We start from the raw sequence: 9,943 nt of genomic DNA, 5'->3' as shown, positions 1-9,943 counted from the left end.
TGTTTATTTTATCAATTCTTATACTCGATAAAATTTTCAAAATATTTTGACTTGTTTTGAGTTGTTTACAGACAATTTCAAAATTAAATTTTTTATTATTTTTCTATAAATTTCAATGAAATTTTATTTGTTGGGTCAAAAATTGTGAACATTTAATACAAGGTACCTGATATATGTTTACAATAGCAGTTGAAAAATATTAAAATACACATTTTTTTATAAGCATTTAAAGTTCGAATTTTGACACATTTTTGATATTTGAAATTTAAAAAAAATTTAAAGTTCCTAGTGTACAGTAGAGTGGCACCCACCTTCCCACCATTTGTTATATTGTTTTGTTTAATGTAGGTATGGAAATATTAATTCATTTCATTTTAATTGAACTCAACTCATCCGCATCCAAGCTGATTGCTATAATAGGATGAGTTTGCCACTTGTACCTAACTATATTTTTTTATTTTACTTGTACCTATACATTTTGTTGTTCAATTAACCAGCTAAGGCTTGAAATCGCTTTTAAATATCGAAAAAAATCTTTAAAAATCATCAAATAAATTAAAATAAACTGATATCAAAATCAAATATTTCTTTTAATGATATTCAAAATGTATATTGAAATCGAAAAAAATTTGAAACTTTAATTTTTAGGTACCTAGGTAAAATAATTTTTTTAATTTTTATAAATTACCTACACATTTAAAATTCAACGATAGCCGATAAGCGGATTATGTTGATCATAGGTACTATGTAGGTAATAATCTATGTCATAATAAATAATTAATGCTTCGTTTTCTTAGAACTGTTTCGCAGCTACGCAAACGATGACAGGTTTTTCGTAATTGGTTTCATCGTTAATCTCAAAATTAAAATCGTAAAAATGTAAAATCGATGTATACCTATTTTAATTTGGAAAAAAAAGAAAAATTATGTTCAAATTCTAATTAAAAAATCATGCTTAATACCTACCTACCTACAATTAAATCGATATGGCACAACAACATAAAAATCATAAATTTATAAAATTAATATACCTACCTACTATTTTTAATTTAAATCAGAAAAACAAATATGGATACCTACGCGAAATTATAATTAAATTTTTCGTTTTGATTTCAAGCCCTGCAATAAACTTTTAGTTATTATTATTAAAAACAATATTAATGAAGTAGGTACTCACGCCTCTCTGTGATAGTTTCTATTTTCTTTATAAGTACTTTGACATCTCGTGGCACTACATGTCTTTTGCACTGTATATCTATACTCATCAGTCGGACATATTTTTCGAAGAGCCAGCTATGTCCGTTAAATACGATGAAAGTAATTATTTTTTTTTTTGTATTTTTAAGCTTAAATTAAGTAAATGCTTATTTTACGTACTTTTTTGCTACAAAATCTGAACCCTAATTATATGTTTACACACTATTTTGATTATAAAACTTATCAACTATCAACTATCAACCGCAGCTCTTTAGAATAAGATTCTCGTACATAAATTATATTTATCGTCGTACATAGTGATTGGAAAATTCCCGGGAATATTATAAGTTTTTTAAATATTGATCATAAATTTCAGTTTTAAATTAAACTTATGGTTGTAAATGATCCAAATGACAGCTCTTTATTGATATTATGTCAGTTTAGATATTTATTCTTTATAAAAAAGTTATTAAGTAACAATAATTTAATTTTTTTAAATATGTACAATGGTCAATGATCACAAAATAAACGATCTAACTTTGATTTATCTATATTGAAAAAATAAAAATAAACATTATAAATTGAAATACTGAATAACTTTTACTTATACATAAAATGAACAACATATATTTATATATAACTATAGGTACTTTAGTCTCTTTATTAATAAAAATAAAAGCAAAACTGACGTATAAATACTCCAGCCCCCCCCCCCCCCCCCCCATATCGAATTTCAAACTTTTTTTTGGTTAAATATTTAGTGCAATTAGCGTGACTGGTTTTGAAATTTGCGTGGCACTAGGTCAGGTTTAAAAATGTAAACAAAGTGGGGGGGGGGGGGGCTGTAAAAACGTTTTTCCTCATCCGAATTTTGAACTTTTTTTTTTTATTTAAAATATAATTACAATCTATTCAACAATTTAGTACAATAAGTAATTTAGATATAGTATTTACATATCAAGAATAACAGATGGGGGAGGGCACTCAGTAGTGCCACCCGACAGATTAAGTTTAAGATTAAATCAAAACTAAACAGCCGACGCGGTGGCATGTGATAACGGGCTTTATAATCTGCATATTACATAACAATAATAAATTCACAATAAACATTTAATACAAATTATAATAATCAAGACTGTGTGCGTGTATGTGTGTGCCGGTCGGTGGCGGAGCCTACTCATATTGTCGCGGCTGCGACAATAGTCTTTGTCTTCATCTGGAGTAAAGTCGAATGTCTTCTTTGTGTATAGGTCCATCATATGTGTTAAAACAGCACATGTGCTTCTGACCATAGCATATATTATATTGATGGTGCAAAGGCCAAATATCTTCACTTTTGTTGAAATTGTGGTTACAACAATATTATAAAATGCATATTATTTGCTTGTGTTTAACCGACATAACGTTTTAATCACTATAATTTTTAACATTATTAATTTATTTTAACGTCGTAAGCCAATATGATAAATAGTTACAAATGCTGTAAGCCATATTATGAAAACGTAAGCCTCAAAATTTTGATTTTGATTATGCTACATTGTTGTTACCCACATACAAATGTTATAATAAGAAAACGTAAGCCTCAATATCTTTTTTTGGTTATGCCACATTGTTGTAACACACATATTGAAAGCTGAAATGTTAATCAAACACCGCACATTTAATAAACACAAAAATGCAGTAAAACTGTAAAACCATTTGTTGATACTTATTCTATCATAAATATGCTGAATCTCCGTGAAAAAATATTGAAAACTCTTTATCCACCAAAAATAAAAAGATATATGTATATTAATAGATTGTTGACTTGTATATTAGATTATTATTATCTGCTAATAGTCTGTAATTTTTAGGCATTGTAAACATTTTCTACCAAATAATACATTTTAAAATATTAAATTTAAATTTAAATGACTATTTTAAGATCTGTTATCATAAAAAATGGTTTAATAATCAAAACGTGGATTACAATGCCAAATGCAGTATCCCTAATACATCATCACAAGGGAACGGATTTTATTGTAAATACATATTTTTATTGAAATGAGATATTTTTATTCTGATAAAAAATGTGTACGATTTAGATCATTCTAATTAAAATAAACCCAAATGTATTTTACATATTTTTGTATAAATACATATTTTTACATATTTGGTAAATAAAGACATATTTTGTACATATTTTAGTAATTTTTGATTTTTTCCTTCCGACGACCAAATATTATACGTTATCTAAATGACATTTACGTACCTACGTACGATCTTGGAAATACCGGGCGATGTATTTTAGTGATTTTTAATTTTCGACGACTTTAAACATTATCTGCTTCGTCTAAATTAACAAGATTAATAATTTTTGACGACCACCAAATGTTATCGTTATCTAAATGGCATTTACGTACTTATTTCCGGCACGTGGCATGCCACTATATAGATTAAAACTAGTTCAGTTAATGTCGATCTTGGTAATGCCGGACGATATAAATATAAAATAAGGAAGTGGTACCTACATACTCGACAATCGTTTTTAGTAGCATTCGTAGTTTTTACGCGAAATCTCGTGTACTAGTTGACGTCTAGTTTCTAATTTTTAAGATGCCAAAAGTTGTGAAATCGAAATCAAAAGCGAATTTTTATTTAAAAGAGTTTCCTAACGAGACATTTAAAAGTGATGGAGAAATATTATTCTGTTCATGCTGTGAAAAGGCAGTATCAATAAATCAGCGTTATTCAGTTACTCAGCATATATCTACATCTAAGCACCAACAAAATAGAGATCGTAAAAAAAAATTTCAACAAAATTTTCTGAGTTCAGAGCCATCCACGTCTTCTAATAATTTGTCAGCTTTTAATACCGATTTGTGTCGTATGTTAATTCGCGCGGATATTCCTATTAGACGTAGAACGGTCGTTTAGTCAATATAAGAGTATTCTCCGACCAAACCGTCGCAATTTTTCATTTGCAAACCTTCAACAATATGTTGTTTCGCATTGTTATGTTCCAGAATAATACTAGTTTTATATACCTACATCGTTTGTATTACTTTCTTTTATAAAATATTTTTTTTGTAATTTTTAATATCTACTAATACGTTTTTTCGATATACTTTTTTAAATTTTTTTTTACATATTTTAATATTTTTTTTACATATTTCAATAAAAATAATTACATATTTATGTACATATTTTGATTTTTTTATTACAATAAAATCCGTTCCCTATTGATGATATTATTGTGAATAAAGTAATTTGTATAGAACCTATTTACGTGGACACTTGTTTTAAATTTTCAATTCTTAGCTTTAAAAGTTGAACATTTTATACATTTTTAACTACAAAATAATTATTACATTTGAAATTTGATAAACTATTGTCAAAATTTGAACTTTAAATGCTTATAAAAAAAAATTATGCCTATGTATTTTTAATTTTTTTCAACTGCTAATGTAACGATATATCAGGAGCCTTGCATTAAATTTTCACGCTTTTTTACTCAACAAATAATATTATATTGATATTTATAGAAAAAAAAAACTAAAAAATTTGAAAACTGATAAAGTCCGTAAACAGTTCAAGTTTTTCATAATTTTATCGTGTATAGAAAATGATAATATAAACATTCAGTGAAATTTTCTAATATCTACAGTCATTAGTTTTTTAATTGCAACAAAATAAGAAAATCGTTTTATGAGAAATCAAGTGAATATCAAATGTTGTAAAAATATGAATTTCAAACGCTCATAAAAATTTAATTTAACATTCTTGTAGACATTTTTTTTTTTTGATAAAAGTGACAAACTTATGAGGAATCCTGTATTATGAATCTTAGATTTAAAAGGAAAATTTTTTATGAATTTTTAACTCAAAACAATTTGCAAATTTTCGTCATTTTTTCGTATTTTGTCAATATTTGAATTTTAAATGCTTAAAAAAAAAATTGTGCTTAAGGATTTTTAATATTTTTCAACCCTATTGTAACGCTTTATAAGGAGCCTTGCATTAAATTTTCACGTTTAATTGCCTAACAAATAGAATTTTATTGATATTTATAGAAAAAAAAACTAAAAAAATTGAAAACTGACAATGTCCGTTAACAGCTCAAAAAGAGTCAAATTATTTTCAAAATTTTATCGTGTATAGAAAACGATAATATAAACATTCAGTGAAATTTTCTAGTATTGACAGTCATTAGTTTTTTAATTGCAACAAAATAAGAAAATCGTTACATGAGAAATCAAGTGAATATCATATGTTGTAAAAATATGAATTTCAAACGCTCATAAAAATTTAATTTGACTTTCTTGTAGACATTTTTTTTTTTGATAAAGGTGACAAACTTACGTCACCACTCACCACCACTCACCCGGTGTCTGCACTTCACGGATCCGACGACCGCAATAATGGACGCGTTGGCCGTCGCGGCGATCCTGATGCTTGCGCTGAGGGCGGCTGTCTGCGTGGACGCGGCCGCCAACGTGGACATCGGTCGCAGTGTGGACTTGCTCCAGCAGTTCGGTATTATCGGCGACGTGCTGTACGGCGACGTGTCCAACACCAAGGAGTCGGTCACCCACGACATAATCGACGGGGCCGATCGTTTCACGTGAGTGTGCTTAAAAATAATATTGTATACTAAGCCTATAAGTAATCACAACAAATTTATAATCACAACGACAGAAAAAAATTTTCCAAAAGTTCAATCATTTTGTTCTTTTATTTGTTTAAATTTTGAGCTGAAAATAGTGGCAATAGAATAATCTTTGGGTAACTACTTGCTATTGAACTTAATTAAGATATATTTATTCAAAATTAATTTGAAATCACCTATTTTGTTGATAACATTTTTTAAAAAATAGCTCTTTAAATCAATAATCAAAAGCTAAAGAAAAATAAGGAAGAAAAATAATTATTTGTATGTGTTTGTCAGTATATAAAATATAGTGTATACAGTACACAATATGATTTAATTATATTTAAATGTATCGTGGTTATTTTATATACATAAGTTACTCTACAATCAATACATTAATGATTAATATAATGTTTTTTTTTTCCAAATTACTTTTAATCTTATAAATCAATATTTTAATTACTGTCGAAAAATAAAAATAAAAATGTTTAGACATTCAATAGGTATACAGTAAAATCTAACCTAGAAATTGTGATAAATGTTTGTCTATAATAATTTAATTTAATTATAGCCTATAGGTATGTAATAAACTAATAACTAATTTATTAAATATTAAACTAATTTCAGATATCTAGAAAACATAAGAGTTTTCATATCATTAAATAAAACATATAGATTGAGGTACATGCGAGCCACGCATTTCTTCTTCGGTTTAGCCACGAGCTTCATCGTGGAAAAGTTGAAGGAAAATAAATTTAAATTTTCACAAGTAATTCCATACTTTACGAATAACGCTCAAATTATATTTATTTATCGATTTAAAATAATTCAAATTTTGTTAATTTCGTGTATATAGATGACAGTTTACATTGGAACATTCGTTGTTTTCCTGATTGGCGTCTGTGTTCAGTTTTATGGTGCCAAATTCTTCACTCGACAATTAATTACCTTATTATCTGTTGGAACATGCTTTATACTCGATCGCTAACCATTGTACATGGACACTTCCAAGCATGTGGATTGTCATTTGCTTGTTAACGTCTGGATATGGTAATATATACATTTTATTAAATAAATGGGCTTTGAGTAGTTTATGACTTGTGTTTTAATAATACGGTAGAATCAAGGTTGAAATATACAAGGTTATTGCATTCATACCCCTTCTAGATCAAATATTTAATGATAAAAACAAAAATGGCAGCGTAAAGGGAGCCAATAATAATCAAGTATACATGCGCGGGAACTTTGAATTTGTTAGCTTTTGTCAGCGTTTTTTTGATGACGAGAAAAATGTATATTTGTGATACCCCTTTACGCAGCCATTTTGTTTATGATGATAAAAATCCGAGTCATTATGCAATAACCTGTATATTTCAACCATGGGTAAAACTGAGAAGGTTTGGGACAAATTCAGATTTTGTTTTTCACTTGCGTGTTATTACCACACATTTATATTGTCTCTACAAAATTCTCAGAACAAAATAAAATAGTTTGAACATTCTTCGTTTCAATTAAGTTCATTTTATGAACGTATATAAATTCAATGTACAATATTACATTATAATCCCGACATTTTGGCCTTACGACATTGAAGAATCACAGCAAATATTTAATTTGTATCTATACAATTTTATAATACTATATTATGACTCATCCCTTATGACGGGTGACAGCCCCGAGTTTAACATCACCTATGGTAAACTATGGTTGAAGACGCCATATATAAATAAAATAAAGGTTATGAAGGTAAATATATTATAACTTTGTATTGGTATTATCTTATACGCGTTCCTCTATCATCATAAATCACGAATTAATTAAATATGAACTGGCCAACGGGGTTTATATAGTACTATCTTAATTATTATATTGTCAAGTAGACATTAAAAAGAAAATGGCCAAATGTTGCCCAATCCCGAAAAAAAATAATACACTATAATATACTCACGTCCATCATCGAGATATCTATACAGTATTTATATTGCACATTTAATTATTATACATATATTATTATTATTACCATATCAGATTGTAAAATATAAATTTCATAGGTACAATACAAAAATTAAAAACCAATCCGCCGCACTGTATGTTGTAATGTACCAAATATAATATAATACCAATATATCAACTAATATATTTTATGACGAATTATAAATATACTACAAAGGAAAAACTCCTATATTCCTTATAAGTATACAATGTAATTTTTTAAGTGGGTGGTCTGAAATTATAATAAATTGAGATGACTATAATAGCTCCCCCCCTCCAAGCTCACATATTATATCGCAGCCTGCAATGACGATTAAATACCATAATAATAGATATATGTCTACAAGATCGTCAAAATTGCGAATTACTTTAAAGACATAAAAGTTGACTCAAGTCTTTGCTCATTACTGTTTTTTTTATTCACTAATTTATCAATGGATCTATTCATATATTCATATTAAAATGACCTTATTCTCAATGACTAGTGAAACATAACACCTTTCTATTATTTACATTCATCACTTCAGTCAGAATATAAAATCAAATAAAATGATTTTTTTCTTTTACAGGTCCTCTTTTAAAATTATTTAAAAACAGAATTACTGTGACTTTGGGGAGACTCTCGTACTCTGTTTTCTTAGTAAACCTCACAGTCATGATGATGTCTCAAAGTTCGCAGAGATTGCCTGTATACCTTTCACCAATATCCGTGGTAAGATGACATTTTGTGTTGATACATTTAAAATTTAAATTAATCGATGAGTTAAAATTTAATCTCGATGCGTCTCGAGTTTGGATAACTGACCACTGAATTTTTATTATAATAATTTTATGGTATGAAACTCATTCGTTTTCAGATCGATGCTTGGATATATGATACATTTAAGAGTTACGTGATGGTCTTAGCGTTATACTTGGTTGTCGAAGCACCATTCGCTAAATTGGTTAAGCCATGGATTTGACAAGTGTAAATATTATTGTTTGCGGTTAGTATTTGTTTGATATTTGGAATACTTTGAAATCAATTGAATAGACAAAAAAGGGTTGACACTGGACCATTATAATATATTATGTTAAAAATATTTATTTGTTTGAACGAAAGTGACCGTCTCCTAGATTGAACTGGTTAATGTACTATCATTCCTGCTATGTTTAAAATATTCGTATTCATATTTTTTTCTAACTTATTTTTTTTCCATCTTGGTCAACCTGTTATTTTTTAGTACATATCCACATCATAATATTACAAAATTGTTAATTTCTAAACTGTTTAGTGAATTAAATAGTAGGTAATTAAAATAAATAACGATTTATTAATTTAATTATATTTTGCTCATTGTTACCTTTTTATTACCTCATACCAAATTCAAGTTAGAATATTATTAGTGTCTTTTTTTTAATTGTACTGTGTTTTTTTAAGTCAGGGGTTGTTGTTCTAATTTTTTGAATTGTTATGATTTTTACTCAAAACGAATATTTTGTTTTAACTGTATCATTAATTTTGGAATAGGGGGACGGAGTGGTCGAGTGGACTAAAGCGTCGGCTGCGACGCAGTCGACCCGAGTTCGATTCCTCGGTCATGGGCGGCATTTTTCTTCGGATAAGTCACGGTGTCCGGGCATGGCAGATACCTACGGGTGCCCACTTAAAAATCTGCCAAAAAAACTACACACACGTGTTTACCAACCAACAGTATCCTCCCCTACAAATAAACAAACAAACAGCTAATTACCATAGTTGCCGGGCTATTATTACATAATACATTCAGAATTAATTCCGAATGCCAAATTTTTAGTGTGATAAAGAAAACATTAACCTATATTAACTGCTAAGTCATAACAATATGACTTATATGTATATTTTACATATTATTATATTATTGTATGTACCTACTGTATACCTTAAAGTTAAAACTGTTCATTAAAAAATGTTGAGCTGTGGATAATTGTGAATATAAAATCTTATATGGCTCATATCAACTAATGTTATATGAATTTTATCACATTTTTAAACTTAGACCCTATTATGACCATATGGGTGAGGTGAAAATAAATAATAATTATAGGTATAGGTATAAGATAATTTCTTAGGTAGGTAGCACATTTTATACACCTCTGAATAAA

General features: G+C 28.0%; 1 pseudogene; it reads left to right on the top strand.

The window, feature by feature from the left end:
* Positions 1-5,597: 5,597 nt before the first annotated feature.
* LOC132935582 (uncharacterized) lies at positions 5,598-8,781 on the top strand (annotated as a pseudogene).
* Positions 8,782-9,943: the final 1,162 nt, after the last annotated feature.

The sequence above is a fragment of the Metopolophium dirhodum genome, chromosome 1 (assembly GCF_019925205.1).
Source record: "Metopolophium dirhodum isolate CAU chromosome 1, ASM1992520v1, whole genome shotgun sequence".
Lineage (NCBI taxonomy): Eukaryota > Metazoa > Arthropoda > Insecta > Hemiptera > Aphididae > Metopolophium > Metopolophium dirhodum.
Note: the sequence above shows the minus strand (reverse complement) of the source record. Positions and strands in the feature narration are given on the sequence as shown.